Here is a 20,000-nt window from a genome sequence, read left to right as displayed (position 1 = left end):
TTAGTCTTTATGTGTATATATATGTTCAGTATGTATATATATATATGTGTGTGTGTAGTAAATGACCAGGTTCATAAGGTACTCGCCACCCAGTTTGTACTCGGTTACTTGGTCGACACCACCCAGCTCTATGTAGGTAACACAATATGCTACCCTCAAACTGGGTGTTATTTGCTTTTGCCCCACCCCCACCCACCCACCACAAAAAACAATTTTGATTAAAATTAAGGATGCAGTATGATACATGGCACAATGTGACACAATTTAGACCCCTATCCACTCAAAGAAATATTGAGATATTTTGTCCCAGACAAGGCTTAAGGCAATGGTAGTTCAACCCTTTTGTTACCCTATTTCTGTTGAGATGTTCTGTGTTTCTTTCAATTACTTTAAAATCTAACAAAGAATTTAGTAAAATAACTTAGTTATCGTTAAGCTAGTGTTAGGAACATAAATTGTGACTAAGGTTTGGTGGAAGATTTTAATTCAAAACTTTTGAAAACGAAACATTTGTACTCAGTCAGAGGCAGTTTCAGATGGGTTAGTATCGAAAGGGTTAAGAATTGTTTCTCTATTATATATTTTAATCCTTTTGTTACTCTATTTCTGTTGAGATGCTCTGTGTTTCTTCCAATTAATTTTAAATATAACAAAGAATTTAGTAAAATAACTTAGTTATCATTAAGCTAGTGTTAGGAACATAAATTGTGACTAAGGTTTGGTGGAAGATTTTAATTCAAAACTTTTGTAAACAAGACATTTGTACTACAGAGCCAAAACCGGTTTCGGCTAGGTTGGTATCGAAAGGGTTAAGGGACTACAAAGAAGGAAAACGGGGAGACAAATTCAAAAGTTGACCAAACTTAAAGGACTGGCTATCAAAGACAAGCACAAAATTATTCTTTCTACTGGGTACCCATTTTTACTTGGCACCTATTTCAACTGGGGTGCCCATTTCTACTGGGTGCCTATTTTATTGACCCTGACAGGATGAAAGACAAAGTTGACCACATACATATATACGACAGGCTTCTTTCAGTTTCCGTCTACCAAATCCACTCACAAGGCTTTGGTCGGCCCAAGGCTATAGTAGAAGACACTTGCCCAAGGTGCCACGCAGTGGGACTGAACCCAGAACCATGTGGTTCATAAGCAAGCTACTTACCACACAGCCACTCCTGCGCCTGTTTATTTTTCTTCTACAAGTAAGGTGTTATCTGAAAGATATTTAGCTGCTATATCTATTGGGCTCCCTCAATGCCTCCTGGATGGTTTAGCAAGTTATATTATTGATGAAACCCGAAATTTTAACCAATGGCCAAGTATTTGCTCATAGCATTGATCCTGCTGAAAAAAATAATTGCTTTGATGCTCCAAGACCACCATCCATTGAGACGAGCAGCCTCTTGGACACACTTAGACCAAATATTCTACTTGGTTTATGTTTTATGCTCCAACTGGCTAGATCCAGTCTCTCACACCTACCCTACAATGTCTCTCTGAAAATAAATAGTTACGTTCATTGAAGTTTCAAAGCCTGAAACAATAACGCAGGATCGCTTCAAAACAACGTGAATAAATAAACGTTACATTTGACAGAGTAATCTGGACACTAAATGGTTAACGATCTCGTTAAGGAGGCACCAGTCATATGATTAACCCTTTCGTTACCAACCCGGCCAAAACCAGCTCTGGCTCTGTAGTACAAATGTCTTGTTTTCATAAGTTTTTCATTAAAATCTTCCACCAAACCTTAGTCACAATTTATGTTCCTAACACTAGCTTAATGATAACGAAGTTATTCTACTAAATCCTTTGTTATATTTAAAATTAATTGAAAGAAACACAGAGCATCTCAACAGAAATATGGTAACAAAAAGGTTAAAATATATAATAGAGAAACAATTCTTAACCCTTTCGATACCAACCTAGATGAAACTGCCTCTGGCTATGTAGTACAAATGTCTTGTTTCCATAAGTTCTGAATTAAAATCTTCCACCAAATCTTAGTTATCATTAAGCTAGTGTTAGGAACATAAACTGTGACTAAGTTGTTTTAATAAATTCTTTGTTATATTTAAAGTAATTGAAAGAAACACAGAGCATCTCAAAATAAATACAGTAAAGAAAGGGTTAAAGAAAAAACATATGCAAGGAAAACATTCCAGAGGGAATGAATTATGGGGGGAGGGAGTAGAGATTAGAGCAAGGGTGAATGGACACAATGTTAGGTGGGGGTGAGACACGTGTAAGCAGAAGTGTGTACCTGAGAAGAGGCAGCTGGAGCTCATCCCACTAAGCTCTGTGGAGCAGAGGCCACTAGAGTAGCAGTAGAAAATGCAGTGAGTGGACATGTGTAGACCAGAGGTTGGAGTGTATTGATGATTAACAGAATGAGGTCTGACATGGTTATTGTAGTAGTAGTAGGCGTGGGGGGGGGCACAAATCTTAATAGTAAACCCAATAATTGAAATAAATTTAATTATCGTAATTCTCTCTTTAAAGTTGTTATTTCTTTGATTGCCCAGGAGGTAAGTGTGCTTACAAGTAGTAACTGAACACACCTGTAGAGTTTCAGGTCTCTGCCAGGAATTACATAGGGCCTCATTAAATATTTTCATTTAAGCAACCAAATTTCCCTTAACAAAAAGATTGTGTGTGAAGAATTGGGGGTCATAAGACAGCCTTGTCATAGCAACCAAAAGTCATTCAACTCTTTGTAGTAAGCCCAATAATTGAAATAAATTCAAATAACAATTTTTAAGAGAAAATTAAGATACTTCTTTGATGGCCCCAATAGGTAAGGGTGTTGAGAAATAATAACAAAACACTCTAGTGGAAGTTTCAAATCTCTACCAGAAGTTACAAGATGTCTCATTAAATATTTCCATTTCAGCAACCAAATTTCCCTTAACAAAAAGATTGTGTGTGAAGAATTGGCCACAAGGCAGCCTTCCCAGAGTAATCAAATCACCATCAAATCTTTAAGGTAATTCCATTAATTGAAATAAATTTAAATATCTTAATTTTATCTTTAAAATTATTGATGATTTTCTCAGTAGGTATGGGTGTTGCAAAGTGGTAATATAACATACAAGTGGAGGTTTCAAATCTCTGCCAGAACTTACAAGATGTCTTATTAAATATTTTTATTTAAGCAACCAAATTTCCATCAACAAAAAGATTGTGTGTGAAGAAGTGGAGGTCATAAAACAGCGTTGTCATAGCAACCAAAACTCATTCAACTCTTTGTAGTAAGCCCAATAACTGAAATAAATTTAATTCAAATCTCTTCATTTTCACAGATCAGGATATCTAGAAGAGGAGGTTTCAAATCTCTGCCACAACATTATTAAATACTTATATTTATGTAACCAAAATACTGTGTGTGTGTGTATGTGTGCAAAGAAGGGGCTACAAGGCAGCCTTCACATAGTAACCAGATCTCCCTCATATGCTTATAATAAATAAATTTTTAAAGTAAATTTAAGTATCTTAATTTTCTCATATAAATTGTTGCTGCTTTGGTGGCTCAGTAGGTAAGGGTGTTTAGAAGTAGTAACCAGACACAAGTGGAGGTTTCGAATCTCTGCCAGGAATTACAGGGGGTCTTATTAAACATTTTCATTTTTTTCTCTAGAGATAAAAAAAAAAGTGAAAAATTTTAGTAAGACCCCCTTAATGCAGGCCCTGGGTGGGATTGAACCCTGCCCAGGATATTCAATGTCTAATAATGTCTCTACCCACAAGACTACCAAGACACTCACCAATAATGTAGTAAATTTAGGAATATTTAAATCTATCAGAACTAAAGATCAAAAAGAAATCTCTATCCCATCATAGCTGTAGTTCAGTAATTAATCGCAAATTGGGCGAACCTGTTTGGATGCCCTTGTAGGTAAGGACATTGATTAATAAGTAAGATAGTGCTCCTGGCAGGGATTGAACCTTGCTCAGGATGTGTAATACAGCATGTGCAATTACAAGCAGGCAAAAAAAAAAAAGGCTTTTTAAATTGATTTATATATCATATTATTTGCTTCTACCACCACCAAGATCTGCTCCTGTGGTCAGCTTCACCCAGGCTTGTGCCCACAGCTTCCTTGGTCACTGTGCTGCCTTCCTACTCAACCGGGCGGTCAGAAAGATCTCTGTATAAACGGGAGTGTATGTTTGTAAATTTGTCGCTGAAATGATGTATCCTGAAGAAAAACAGATTTGATTTTCGAAATCTGTGGCTCAGTGACAAAGAATTTGGTTATGATTGATCAGAAAATGAAATTTGTCATAAGAAATAACTCAACTGTGAGATATCTCAGTCATTTGTCACCTGCTCCTAAAGGTTCAATGTTGAATGAAATCATAATTAGCTGATCTACCTGTATTGTCTTTTACCCAATGTGTAATACCTCTACATGATAGCTAGAACTGGTAGAAATAGAAACAAAAATAAAATAACACTGCAATATCTGTGAATCTGAGAGGGCAACCTTCGAGAGTTGTAACAAATTAGTCTTTACAAAGTGAAGTATTTTACCTGACCCTGGAAAGAAATATTTCATGCCATGGGCCTATAACAAAACATTATCATTATTGGGCATTATTATTATTATATACAACAGGCTTCTTTCAGTTTCCATCTACCAAATCCACTCACAAGGCTTTGGTCGGCCCGAGGCTATAGTAGAAGACACTTGCCCAAGGTGCTACGCAGTGGGACTGAACCTGGAACCATGTGGTTGGTAAGCAAGCTACTTACCACACAGCCACTCATATTGTGCTGGACATTAATTTGTTCAATCAAAACTTCAAGGTGGTGCCCCAGCATGGCCAGTCTAATGAATGAAACAGGATAAAAGACGATGATGGCAGCCCTGGTGTTAAAAGAAACGATAGTTTGGAGGTGCGACAGTCTTTGAGAACAGAGAACATGACCAAGGACGTTGGCAGTGACACGATGGTGTCGTTCAGCTCTCAAGATCTGCTCTAACTAAAGGCACCTACAAACGAAGGCCTTATTTTCAGGCGTGGTATATCTAGGGCAATATTAACCTGGGCCCTTCCTAGTTTAAAGAAATGAGTAAACTGTCGGTTTTGACTGCTTTTTCTAGCAAATTGAGTGATCTGTAAACTTCTTCCTTGGCTCGTAAGAGCTGGAGGGGGTAGGGGGTACTTGGTATTTATCAGAGAAGTGACAGGGAGAGTAAGAGTTAGGGGAGAGTGAGAGAGAAAGAGAGTAAGAGTTAGGGGAGAGTAAGAGAGACAGCGGTAGGAGAAATATTTGGGAACAGGAGGATGGAAGAGAGATGTAGGAGAGTAAGAGGCATGGAGGGAAGGAGGGAGATATCTCGGAGTAAGGGTGGAGGTAAAGAGAGACAGAGAGAGAGAGAGAGAAATATTTGGGAAAGGGAGATGGAAGAGAAATCTGGGAGAGCGGAGAGGGAGATATCTCAGAGTAAAGGGGGAGAGACAAAGAGAGAAAGATTTCGGAAAGGGAGATGTAAGAGATATCTAGGAGAGCAGAGAGGATGGTGGGAGGGGGATATCTCGGAGTAAAGGTGGAGGTAGAGAGAGAGAGAGATTCGAGAAAGGGAGACGGAAGAGAGATCTAGGAGAGGATGGAGGGAGATATCTTGGAGTAAGGGTGGAGGTAAAGAGAGAGAAATATATGGAAGAGAGATCTAGGAGAGCAGAGAGGGAGGGAGGGAGTTATCTCGGAGTAAGGGCAGGAGAGAGAGAGAAAGATTCGGGGGAAAGGGAAAGAGAAGTGGGAGAGTAAGGTGTGATGGTTAGCGAGGTGCGGTAGCAGTAATTGAGATAATGGCAAGGGCAGTGGTAGTGGTGGTAGTAAGAGGAGATAGAGAGACAGAGAGAGAGCTTACGATGACAACAGCAATCTTTCCCTTGACTACGACGACACAAGAAGAGAGAAAAATGGAAAGGTGGTGGGGGAGGGGAGGGAGAGCAGGTTTGGGTTAAAAAGAACGGCAGACAGCGTGACAGAGGAACGTCAGAGGAAGAAGATAACAGTGGTAAGAGCATCACACACACACACACACACACGTATACAGATACACACACGCACACACATATATATATATAGAGAGAGAGAGAGAGAACGGTGTACATTCATAAGTGGGTGGGTAGGGTGTGATCCACAGACGGGTACTTACTACATAAACAAGTAAGAAAAAGAAGAAACGGCACATTTGATAGAGATAAAAAAGCAGAAATATGTAATTTGCATATGTGTTATGTGTGTACGTACACACACACACAGACCAATACGTACGTACCTCTCTCTCATATATATATATATATATATATATATATATATACATACACATACACACACACACACGTATATACACACACAAACACATAAACCAATACGCAGGTACCTCTCCCTCATATATATATATTTTTTATTTTTATTTATCTTATTTTATCTGGTTTCAGCTCACGAGCTGTGGCCATGCTGGGGCATATATACATACATACACACACACATACATACATACACACACACATACATATATACACACGCACACACATACATACATACATACATAGATAAATACACACACACATACACACAATACATACATACACACATATACATACATATAAACATACATACACACATACATACATAGATACATATACGCATACACATACATACGTACGTATGTATCACGTAACACTAACGCGTGTACAAACACACAAAGACAGGTAGAGAGACACACGCACCTTCACACACACACACACACACACACACACACACACACACACAGAGACGAACCCGTACACACAAACACACACACCCACCCACGCACGCACACACAGATCAATGGCGTGCGTGTGTGTGTGGGTGGTGGTGGTGTGTGGTGGGTGAGAATAAACAACTGACACAATTGATTTTGTTGCAAGGTCGGAGGAATGTTTTAACAAACAGTAAACAATCCTCGCTCCCTCCCCCCGCCTCCACCTTTTCTCCCTCCCTCCCTCTCTCTCTCCTATCATTCCACTCGCTCTCTCTTCCCTTCTCTCAATTACCATTCACACACACACACACAGAGGCAGAGATAAATATACAGATACGCACACACATAAAAGCGCGCGCGCACACACACACACACACACACAACATATCCGAAGCACGTTCAGGGGCATTCATACACACACACAAGCATTCACATACACACCCACATGCACAGAAGCATTCGTATATACACACACACACAAGCATTCATACACACACACACACATTCATATATATATACACACACACACAAACATTCATACACACACACACACACAAGCATTCATATATACACACACACACATTCATATATATATACACACACGCACAAGCATTCATACACACACTCATGCACAGAAGCATTCATACACACACACACACACACAAGCATTCATATATATACACACACACACATACAAGCATACACACACACACATTCACAGACACACACATGCATGCATGTATACACACTGTCATCACTCGTTCATTCTGATTTTATAACACGCTGCCATCTTGCTTCTACTCTTTTTACCATTTTCTCGATGCCAAACACGCTTTCTCTCTCTCTCTCTCTCTCTCTCTCATTCCTTACCTCCAAACAAATGAGACCCCCCCCTCTCTCTCTCTCTCTCTCCCCCACTTTGCTTCTGTAGGAGCCTCTACGTACATCGATAGACCTACTAGCAATAACACTCAAACCACCCTCAAATTGCACCAACAAATAACGGAGTCCCAGATATAAACATTGTCTTTTACTGTTCAGAATTATACAGGAACTGTGTATGCCCTCTCTCTCTCTCTCTCTCTCGCTCGTCTCTCATAGGGGATGGAGTGGGCTGAGTTTTTATTTGGGAACACATTCTTCGTGGAAAATAGCGATTTTGACGTCTATATCTAGCATGTTGACCGTCCACTTTTAGTGGTCAGTCCTTTAAATTTTGTGTATATATATATATATATATCTTTATCACGCTTGATCTGTTAGGAATATCCCCCCACCTCGCCAAAAAAAGACGGAATGGTCATAACTGGAACGTCTTTGACTATAGCCTTGCTAAATCAAGACTGACCTGGGTCTTCATCTATTTACACACACACACATTCACCTATGGACACAGAAATGTCTGCGTGTGTGCTTATCTACACATGGGGTGTACTGATGATAGACAGACATAAAAAGGCATTACTTGGCAGAAAAAGTTACAAAAGTGACTCATTGAACTTGAAAGTTTTTTGCATGACACTTTTTACAAGTAAGACTCAGAGTCCATTTTGTAACTTTTTCTGCTGATTAATGTGTGTTTTCTTTATGTCAAGTTAGATATCATTTTACCTTTTACTCTGGGCTTTTGTTGATATAGCGAAAGTCTTCGAAAGGGTTCCCCCACTCTACTCCCCTTATCTGGTTGGTGTTCAATGTGGAAACTAGGAATGGATGAATGATTTAAAGCTGTACAAGACACAAGGATGCGGTCAGTAAGGTGAGGGTTGGCAATGAGTATAGCGATGGATTCAGTGTACAAGTAGGGGTTCACTAAGGATCAGTCCTCAGCCCCCTCTTATTCATCATAGTCCTCCAGGCAATAACAAAGAAATTTAACCCTACGCTGGTGACCATGTTCTTATAACTGAATCCCTTCCGGAACTAGAGACGAAATTTCAGACATGGAAGTAAGATCTAGAATCAAAGGGTCTTAGAGTTGATTTAGCAAAAACCAAAGTCTTAGTAAGTAGGAAGATGGAGAAAACACAAATCCCTTCAGGTAGATGGCCCTGCTCGATATGCAGAAAAGGCATAGGTAGTAACTCTGTAAGATGTACCTAGTGCAAGCTATAGACATATAAGAGGTGCAGCAATATCAGAGGAAGGTTAACAAGGAAAATAGTCTTGGTGTGTGTGGAAGGTGCACAGGTACAATAAACACTGAAAATGGGCAGAAAATAGACTCCATTAAATGTCTGGAGATGTAGTTAGATAAGTTTTGTAATCTAGGTAAGCAAGCCCAGTAGCAGAGTTGGATGCTCCAAGAGTGTAGCTACTAAAATAGGAACAGGCTGGGCATAGTTCAGAGAGCTCCTACCTCTGTTTTGCAACAAGGGCTTTCCCTCAGAGTGGAAGGCAGATTGTATGATGACTATTGCACAATAAGCCATACAGCAATGAAACAGGAGCTGTGACTGCTGAGGACATGCATAGGCTTGAAAGAAATGAAGCTGGTACGCTTCACCAGATGTGCAATGTCAGCGTGCATGTGTGACAGACTTTAAGTATCTAGAGCAGTGGTTTTCAACCAGGGTTCCGCCAGTACAGTCCAGGGGTTCCACAAGAAGTTACAAAACTGCTAAAATCGGCAGTAGTTTTTAATTCTCCTGTGCAGATATGTGTGCATAAGACTTTTAAATTATTGCACAGGGGTTCCTCAAGTCAGTGGAATGTTTCCTTGGGGTTCCGCTCCAGCAAAAAGTTTGAAAAGCATTGATCTAGAGAGAAAAGTCGGGCATAAAAGGAATCAAATGTGGGCATGCAAGAGAGACAACAGTGCCACTAGTGTCAGGTGATGCGTATGGACAAAGACAGTGGCTGGAACCTAGAGAAGAGATAGACCCAGGAAAACATGGGATGAGGTGGTGAAGTATGATCTTTGAATATTGGGCCTCACTGAGTTGAGGACAAGCGACCAAAATCTTTGGTGGTTTGCCATGCTTGAGAAAATTCATCAAACCAAGTGAAATGCTGGTGTTATGTAAATGGCACCCATGCGGGTGGCACATAAAAGCACCCATTATATCCTCTGAGTAGTTGGCATTAGGAAGGGCAACCAGCCGCGGAAACCATACCAAATCAGACTGGAACTTGGTACAGCTCTCTGGCTTATTGTTAACAGGGAAAGTAGATGTTAAATGATGATAATTAAATTCTCCAGTATGGCCACAGTCAAATGAATCAACCTTAACACTATTTTTTTCTTTTTTTAAAACCTGGTGCTTGTTCTATCGGCCGAACAGCTAAGTTTTTGGAACATAAACACACCAACACCAGCTGTCAAGTAGAGATGAGGGGATATAGGAGTGTACAATTGGATAAAATTTAAATTCTTCTCTTTTATGTGAATGAATATTGGAGTCTGCACTTGAAAACACACCTCGTTCGCCTACAAGTGGTAACCTACACGCTACCTAAACATAATCTAACAAGCCATCTTCCTCTCACTCTCACACACACACACACACACAAAGTCCCTTTCTTGTTCCGTATCTGTGAAACGATACTCCCTTAGGGCGGTGAGCTGGCAAGATCGTTAGCACGCCGGGCAAAATGTTTAACAGTATTTCATCTGCCGTTACGTTCTGAGTTCGAATTCCGTCGGGGTCGATTAAACGAGTACCAGTTACACACTGGGTTCGATACAATCAACTTAATCTGTTTGTCTGTCCTTGTTTGTCCCCTCTGTGTTTAGCCCCTTGTGGGTAATAAAGAAATAGGTATTTCATCTGCCGTTACGTTGAGTTCGAATTCCGCCGAGGTCGACTTAGCCTTTCATCCTTTCGGGGGTCGATTAAATGAGTACCAGTTACACACTGGGGTCGATACAATCAACTTAATCTGTTTGTCTGTCCTTGTTTGTCCCCTCTGTGTTTAGCCCCTTGTGAGCAGTAAAGAAATAGATACTCCCTTTTTCCTCAACCGTTTTCCCACTTCGACTACCGACTCCCTCACCAACACACGTGTCTCTCCAAACCCCCTTTATCAAGCAATCAATCGCATCATTCCTTTCATCTGAGGACATGTTACAGACTTAACTCGGTAATTAACAGCCAATCCATGCTTTTAAAACAATCTTGGCTGCTACACACGGAATAGAGTTTTAGTCGCAGGAAAGAATTCCAAAAATTGGATAAAATTTAAATTCTTCTCTTTTATGTGAATGAATATTGGAGTCTGCACTTGAAAACACACCTCGTTCGCCTCTGCCTTTCATAAGCGCACACCCACGCTATATATGGCGATTAAAGGAAAGAACTGTACCCGGCAGTATATTCTATACACACGTGTGAGAGTATGTACGCATGTGTGTGTGTGATTATTATATAGAAGTGTATATATGTATGCGCATGTATATATATATCTGCATATAGGGTATCTGTAAACATTTGTGTATATGTATGTATATACACGTGTGTATGAGCATATATATATATGTAAATATATATATATAGACGTGTATATATATATATGGCCACAGCTCGTGAGCTGAAACTAGATAAAATAAAATAAAAATAAAATATATATATATATATGTAGACGTGTATATACGTCATTATGTGTATATATAAAATAATCCACATTTCCCCCACCCCTCTCCCCTGTACACTCCTATATTCTTTCTTTTCTATTCAACTCCCACACTGTCCACCCACCCCCAACACCCACACATCCATACCATTAGTACCCCCACCAACCACCCTTCTATACAAACCTCCACCTACTTACAACATTAACCTACTAGAAATAGCAGTAATATCAACCGCAATCTACACCGTATTGTCTTAAAAGTAATCCTTTCCACTAAAGGCACAAGGGCCGAAATAATAGGGGAGGGGGCTAAGACGATTACATCGATCCCCACCCCAATGCTTGACTGGTACTAACCTTACTGACTCCGAAAGGATGAACGGTAAAGTTGACCTCAGTGGAATTTGAACTCAGAACGTAAAGACGGACGAAATACCTATTTCTTTATTACCCACAAGGGGCTAAACATACAGGGAACAAAAAAGGACAGACAAACGGATTAAGTCGATTATATCGACCCCAGTGCGTAACTGGTACTTATTTAATCGACCCCGAAAGGATGAAAGGCAAAGTCGACCTCGGCGGAATTTGAAACGGAAATACCGCTAAGCATTTCGCCCGGCGTGCTAACGTTTCTGCCAGCTCTGATGCAGTTCTAAATACACTAAGTTTGTGGGGGGAAAGACGAGATGGTCACAAATGGAATGCGTTTCGTAAAGACGATGACCAAAGTCCACACACACAGACACACACACGTACGGTCACTTTGTCAGTGATTTATAATGGTGCAGACACACACACAAATAGAAATATACGCACAACAAAGAAATGCCTAACATATACACGCATATATACATACATAACAGACGTCGACACACGTACACGAACATATATATATATATATAGGAGTGGCTGTGTGGTAAGTAGCTTGTTTACCAACCACATGGTTCCGAGTTCAGTCCCACTGCGTGGCACCTTGGGCAAGTGTCTTCAACTATAGCCTACGGCCGACCAAACCCTTTTGAGTGGATTTGGTAGACGGAAACTGAAAGAAGCCCGTCGTATATATGTATGTATATATGTATATATATATATATATAATATATATATATATATATATATATATATGTATGTATATTATATACGTGTGTGTGTGTGTGCATGTTTGTGTGTCTGTGTTTGTCCCCCAAGCATCACTTGACAACCGATGCTGATGTGTTTATGTCCCCCGTCACTTAGCGGTTCGGCAAAAGAGACCGATAGAATAAGTACTGGGCTTACAAAGAATAAGTCCCGGGGTCGATTTGTTCGACTAAAGGCGGTGCTCCAGCATGGCCACAGTCAACTGACTGAAACAAGTAAAAGAGTAAAAAGAGAAAGAGTATATATATATGCAAACATGTATACATACACACGACTATACGCACATTCACACACACACACACACACACACACACACATGATCGCGCACACGCACACACTACACACACGTGGAAGAGAGGTGCATACAAACTATGCCTCACAAACTCGCTTTTCAACCTCGCTTCTAACGGTGGCGGGTGTGTGCGCCCGCCAGAGTGCATGCACGAACGAGTGTGTGTGTGTGTTCAGTGGAAACCAACAAGCCAGGCCTCACAGCAGACAAACACTACTTTTTAACCCCACATTCCACACAAAACACCCAACTCCTCGCTCGCTCGCTCGCCCTCCCTCTTCCCTCGTACACCAAAAACCATAACACATACCACAACGTTTTATTCACCACACACACGCACTAACATCCGACCAACTTTCATTCACACACATCCATGATACTACTATCAACCATAGCTACTACTACCACCACGCACAAAACACGACATTATTTCGTTTCATTCACTACACATCACACTTACAAGGGCGGCATAATAGAAAATGCTCCGTCTTGCTACTATATATCTCTCTCATCTATTTATAACACACACACACACACACACAACTGACATTGCAGAGGAGGTGTGTCTGGGCTGCTTGTACACGTGTGGCCATTCTAGCCTGCACACGCGTTGTATATAATAATAATGATAATAATTTCGGCAATCTTTCGTCTCTAGTAGACCTTTCCGTCGATTTCCGTAAAAAACATTTTTTTTTTTACATATGGGCTTGCGGGAACTTTTGAAGTAATGAGATCGAAAGAGACTAAGAGAAAGCGATTGTATGACGAGGGAAGTTCTTTTGAAGTTACCGTTCAGGGGAAGCATTGATGTACATGTGTGTGTGTGTGTGTGTGTGTGTGTGAACTTCAAAAGTTCCGTCGATTTCCGTAAAAAACATTTTTTTTTTTACATATGGGCTTGCGGGAACTTTTGAAGTTCACACACACACACATGTACATCAATGCTTGCCATGCAGGGTAACTTCAAAAGAACTTCCCTCGTCATACAATCGCTTTCTCTTAGTCTCTTTCGCTCTCATTACTTCAAAAGTTCCCGCAAGCCCATATGTAAAAAAAAAAATGTTTTTTACGGAAATCGACGGAAAGGTCTACTAGAGACGAAAGATCGCCATAATTTCATTTATTTGCCACAAGGACGAAGAATGGAGGGGGGGACAAATACGGAGTGTGGAGGTTCACATTTAATCCTTTCTGTTGAAGGCAACAAGGCCTTGAGATTTGCGGGGAGGGTGGGGACTAAGTCGATTGCATCGACCCCGAAAGGATCAAAGGCAAAAACGACCTCGGCGGAACTTGAACTCAGAATGTAGCGGCAGAAACGATTCTGCCAGCGCGCCATCATGGAGGTTTACATTTAATGAAATGTATTTCTTTACTGCCCACAAGGGGCTAAACATAGAGGGGACAAACAAGGACAGACAAACAGATTAAGTCGATTACATCGACCCCAGTTGGAAGCTGGTACTTTATTTATCGACCCCGAAAGGATGAAAGGCAAAGTCGACCCTTTAATGAAATGATAAAAGAAGTCTACACGGCATAGGAGTGGCTGTGTGGTAAGTAGCTTGCTTACGAACCACATGGTTCCGGGTTCAGTCCCACTGCGTGGCACCTTGGGCAAGTGTCTTCTACTATAGCCTCGGACCGACCAATGCCTTGTGAGTGGATTTGGTAGACGGAAACTGAAAGAAGCCCATCGTATATATGTATTTGTTTGTGTGTCTGTGTTGGTCCCCCCCAACATCGCTTGACAACCGATGCTGGCGTGTTTACGTCTCCGTAACTTAGCGGTTCGGCAAAAGATACCAATAGAATAAGTACTACGTTTACAAAGAATAAGTCCCGGGGTCGATTTCTTCGACTAAAGGCACTGCTTCAGCATGACCGACCGCAGTCAAATGACAAACAAGTAAACGAATAAAAGAATATTCACATGTATGTATATATCTACATGTCTGTCTAATGTGACAACCGGTGTTGGTGTGTTTACGTCCCTGTGCTTTAGCTGTTCGGCGAACGAAACCAATATCTTTAAAGTTTGGTATTTATTCTAAGTATTCGGGGTTGATTTGTCGGACTAAAATCACACGAAGCAGTCGAACGACAAACGATTAACAACAGGAAGAGACGCGTGATGAGCACGCTGGGGTTGCGGTATTTGGCTGTTGTTTCCAGCAGATCGGACGAGCTCGTCTCAAGAAAGACGACTCAGAACAGAGAGGAAAACCCAGGCAAGTCACAGACATTCCACAAATGGTTGGTTGGTTTGGTTGGTGTCGATGGGGGGGAAAGGGGGGAATGTGATCAAAGGGGGTGAAAAATGCAGGATTCCTGTTGGGGGGGTGGGGGAAAGGGGGGGGGGGGTTGAACAGAATGTGATATAAATAAAATATGGATTAAAGAAAAGCACACAAACTTGAAAAAGGGGACAGTTGAGAATTTCAAACACAGAAAAAGAAAAAAAAAGAGGGAAGAAGGGAACTCCCACGTTTGTAAAATATTTAAACCTGTACCAACAGAAATTTGAAACTGGGTTGCGTAGTGGTGGTGGTGGCGGTGAATTTAGTAGTAGTAGAAGTAGTGGTGGTGGTGATAGTAGAAGTTGGTAGCGTGGTGGTGGTAGTAGTTGTAGTAGTAGTAGTAGAGGTAGCAGTGGTGGTGGCATAACCAGTCCCCAGGGAGTGTGCATTGTGGTCTTTCAATTGACTGCATTTGTGTGTGTGCGCAGGTGCACTCGACCTGCTGGACAAAACAGCCGACACACCCTGACATAATAATGCCTTGGGGAGGACAAAGGGAGGGGTTGCGGCGTGAGGTGGGGGGTGACGTTGGATTAAGGGAGAGATCATTCACCTTTGATCACTCACCGACCCGACTGATCAATGCTGACCTGTAGTCAGTCAACAAACAACAACAACAACCACTAATCAATAACCAATCAATAATACACGTGTCTCAGTATGCATGTGTATTGTGGCTGTGTGGTAAGAAGCTTGCTTCCCAATCGCATGGTTTCAAGTTCAGTCCCATTGCACAGCATTTTGGCATGGGTTGAACGGTTTGACAGGAGCCGGCCAGACAGAAGACTGCACCGGACTTGCGTGCGTGTTTTGGTAGGGTTTTTTCCAGCTGGATGCCCTTCCTAACATCAACCACCCAGCAGAGTGGACTTAGCGCTTTTTACTTGTCACAAGTACAGACGAGGTCAGTTTTGGCAAGGTTTTTACAGCTGGATGCTCTTCCCAACCCCAACCACCCAGCAGAGTGGACTTAGTGCTTTTTACATGGCACCACCACAAGCAAGGTCAGTTTCAGCAGGGTTTTTACATCTGAATGCCCTTCCAAATGCCAACCACTTTACGGTGCTGGTTGGATGCTTTTTAAGAGGCACCTGCACTGATAGGGTCATGAAAAGACAGAGACAGGTAAAGGGAACAACAAGCAAGGTGTGTTATTTTGACGCTCAGGAAAAAAATGGAGAGTTTTTGATGTTTTGAGTCTACGCTCTTCTACAGAAAAGAATGAGAGAAAACAGATGGAGAGTGTGGGGGGAAGGGGACAGAAAACAATGTACCTGGATTAATGGTTGCACATACTGAATTCATATAAATTAAGTTACAGGGACGTAGACAAACCAACACTGGTTGTCAAGTGGTGGGGGATAACTACAGACATGAAGACACACACATACACAGATACCTATAAACACACACACACATATATATATTATATATGTATATACATGGCACGTAAAAGGGCACCATTCGAGCGTGATTGTTACCAACATCGCTTCACTGGCACCTGTGCCGGTAGCATGTGTAAAAAGATTCGAGTGAGGTCATTGCCAGTACCGCCTGACTGGCCCCTGTGCAGGTGGCATGTAAAAAGCACCCACTACACTCTCGGAGTGGTTGGCGTTAGGAAGGGCATCCAGCTGTAGAAACTTTGCCAGATCAAGACTGGAGCCTGGTGCAGCCTTCTGGTTGCCAGCCCTCAGTCAAAACCATCCAACCTATGCTAGCATGGAAAACGGACATTAAACGAGGATATGTGTGTGTGTGTGTGTATATATATATATATATATATATATATATAGATAGATAGATAGATAGATAGATATACACACACTCACACTCATTTTCCAGTTCCCTTCCAGCAAATTGACTCACAAGGCTTTGGTCAGCCCGAGACTATAGCAGAAGACACTTGCCCAAGGTGCCACGCAGTGGGACTGAACCCGGAACATTGTGGTTGGGAAGCAAGCTACTTACCACAGCCACTCCTGGTATGACATTGATGGGTGAGTGTGAAAGGCCAGATCTGAACCCTGGATATGGCAAGTTTAAATGGTGAAAGATTAAACAGCGAATAGCTATGAGGGTCCACACAAGTAAGATAGAAATCAAAAAGGTCCCAAGGTGAAATAAAGGGTCAAGAACCACCAAGTCATTCTATTGGTCTCTATTTGCTGAACTGCAAAGTTACAGGGACATAAACACACATACATGGGAGACAACGCCAAAAGCCAATTAAATATGGTCCAAATTTGTGGCTGATTTACTAGTAATAACAGCCAATTTCTAATGAAAGGTCAAAGAGGGACTGAAGACACCTTCCTTGTCCACTTGCACTGACCGAAAGATAGTGATAATGACAGCAGGGTTGAAGATAATTATTATAATGATGATGATAACCTCCTTAATAATAATAATGTCGGTAATTATTTTAACGATGAAAATGGTAAAATTAACACACACACACACACAGAGGCATTTCAGCATCCTATGGAAAATGGTGATGGTGGTGGCATTTGAGATAACTATGACAACGGTGAACAGGAAACGATGATGGTAGTGATGTGATGATGGCGGTGAGGACGGTAGCAATGGTGATGGTGGTTGTGGTAGTAGCAATGATGGTGGTGGTGATGATGATGGATAAGGGATATGTAAAACGATGATGGTTGTGATGGTAATTGATGGTGGTGGTGGTTGCGGTGGTGATGATAGTCTTGAGATCTGTTCCATTCCTGGCATTTCTTTCACAGTGGCAGCAGCATCCGAACTCTCAAGGTTTGTTTCTGCTGACTCAGCCAAATCTGCCCACCCCCACCTAAGCTGGCAATAAACGGTAACCAATCAACCACTCCACTTCAACCACCACCACCAACAACAACAACACATACTATCAGAATAAATCAATTTTACCGTCATCAGGTTCAATTTGAACCCACTTCCCTCTGGTTTACAGAGGCAAGCCATCACACAGCCAACCCGCAATATAGTCACAACAGACTCCGGTCCATCCCACAATTCCTCCAGGTTCTCTAGATTGGATCAATAATTACCATATTCCATATTCTTTCAAGTTATAATTAGATTTTTTTTTACCATTCTCCTTTCATTATAGAATCAGCATCGGGGGTGGGGGGTCTTTTCTTTTCCCCCCTTTTGTCATTTTCACTTACTTCATACCCCTACCCCCACTCATTCCTTTATTCCACCACCCCCACCCCCAATACAGTCCCTTTTATGCTCCTTCGTCTTGCAAATTCCATCATTATATCCAGGTTACATGACCTGGGACCAAACCCCCACCACCGTGTTCTAATTCCTTGACTATAACCCCATCCCATCCCAGCCCCACCCGTTTATTAACTGCTTTTGTTCTTTTATTTCACTTGCTTCAATCATTAGGCTGTGGCCATGCTGGGGCACCACTCTTGAAAAATTTTCAGTCAAATGAAGCCATGCCAGCACTTATTTTGGCAGGGTTAGGCTTCATACTTGTTCCAGTCTCCTTTGTCAAACCACCATGTCACAGGGACGTAAACAAACCAACACCAGATGCCAAGCAATGGAGGGAAAGGACAAACATAGATTGACCATAATGAATATATAATACTCTCTTTTACTTGTTTCAGTCATTTGACTGTGGCCATGCTGGAGCACCGCCTTTAATCGAGCAACTCGACCCCGGGACTTATTCTTTGTAACCCCAGTACTTATTCTATCGATCTCTTTTGCCGAACCGCTGAGTTATGGGGACGTAAACACACCAGCATCGGTTGTTAAGCAATGCTAGAGGGACACACAGACATACACGCACACACATACACATATATATATATATACGATGGGCTTCTTTCAGTTTCCGTCTACCAAATCCACTCACAAGGCTTTGGTCGGCCCGAGGCTATAGCAGAAGACACTTGCCCAAGGTTCCACGCTGTGGGACTGAACCCGGAACCATGTGGTTGGTAAACAAGCTACTTACCACACAGCCACTATACACTTCTATTAATAAATATGTGTGTGTGTGTGTGTGTGATATCTAACCACCTGAGACTAGATGATTCTGTGTTACAAAGTTCCTGGTTTAAAGATCAAAATTAAGATTTACTTTAAAATCACATGTTGATTAATTTTCTAAATACTTAATAACCACACAGGTATTTGACTAAATTACTTTCAAAATTAAGTGAAGCAAAAATATGGTAACAGAAGGATTAAAAGTGACCTAAATTAAAACCTTACATCAGAATTTCATGTTTGCTTATGTCCCAAACATCTGCTGCTTAATAAGGAGTTGTCTTCTGAAATTCTTCAGTTTTTCCAAAATTAATTGAAACAAAAGCAGTGGATTTCAACAGGAATATGCTAACAGAATGGTTAATCTTGAAGAATTTCTGAAGACTGGTGTTTGGCAGAAAATGGGGACTGCGGTTGAATGGAATGTATGTTCCCTATCAAAAGGTCTGAATGGTGGCCGGGGGGTGGGGGGGCTTGAATGCATCCATAGGGACTTACTCTTTTACTCGTTTCAGTCATTTGACTGCGACCATGCTGGAGCACCGCCTTTAATCGACCAACTCGACCCAAGGACTTATTCTTTGTAAGCCCAGTACTTATTCTATCGGTCTCTTTGCCAAGCCGCTAAGTGACGGGGACATAAACACACCAGCATCGGTTGTCAAGCAATGCTAGGGGGACAGACACAGACATACAAACTCACACACACACACACATATATATATATATCATCATCATCATCATATATATATATGACAGGCTTCTTTCAGTTTCCGTCTACCAAATCCACTCACAAGGCTTTGGTCGGCCTGAGGCTATAGTAGAAGACACTTGCCGAAGGTGCCACGCAGTGGGACTGAACCCGGAACCATACTTGAATACTTTTTTTTTGTATTTTTTTAAACTTCTTGCAGT

General features: G+C 41.4%; 1 protein-coding gene and 1 long non-coding RNA gene across 4 annotated transcripts in view; one reads left to right on the top strand and one right to left on the bottom strand.

The window, feature by feature from the left end:
- LOC115224813 (SH2B adapter protein 1) overlaps positions 1-20,000 on the bottom strand; it is a 162,001-nt gene that overhangs the window by 40,330 nt on the left and 101,671 nt on the right. The window lies entirely within an intron of this gene.
- LOC118768028 lies at positions 2,768-3,300 on the top strand. The gene is made up of 2 exons (XR_005003951.1): positions 2,768-2,841; positions 3,104-3,300. It is a non-coding gene; the product is annotated as an uncharacterized LOC118768028 (long non-coding RNA).

Source organism: Octopus sinensis, linkage group LG26, assembly GCF_006345805.1.
Source record: "Octopus sinensis linkage group LG26, ASM634580v1, whole genome shotgun sequence".
NCBI classification, from domain to species: Eukaryota; Metazoa; Mollusca; class Cephalopoda; order Octopoda; family Octopodidae; genus Octopus; species Octopus sinensis.
Note: the sequence above shows the minus strand (reverse complement) of the source record. Positions and strands in the feature narration are given on the sequence as shown.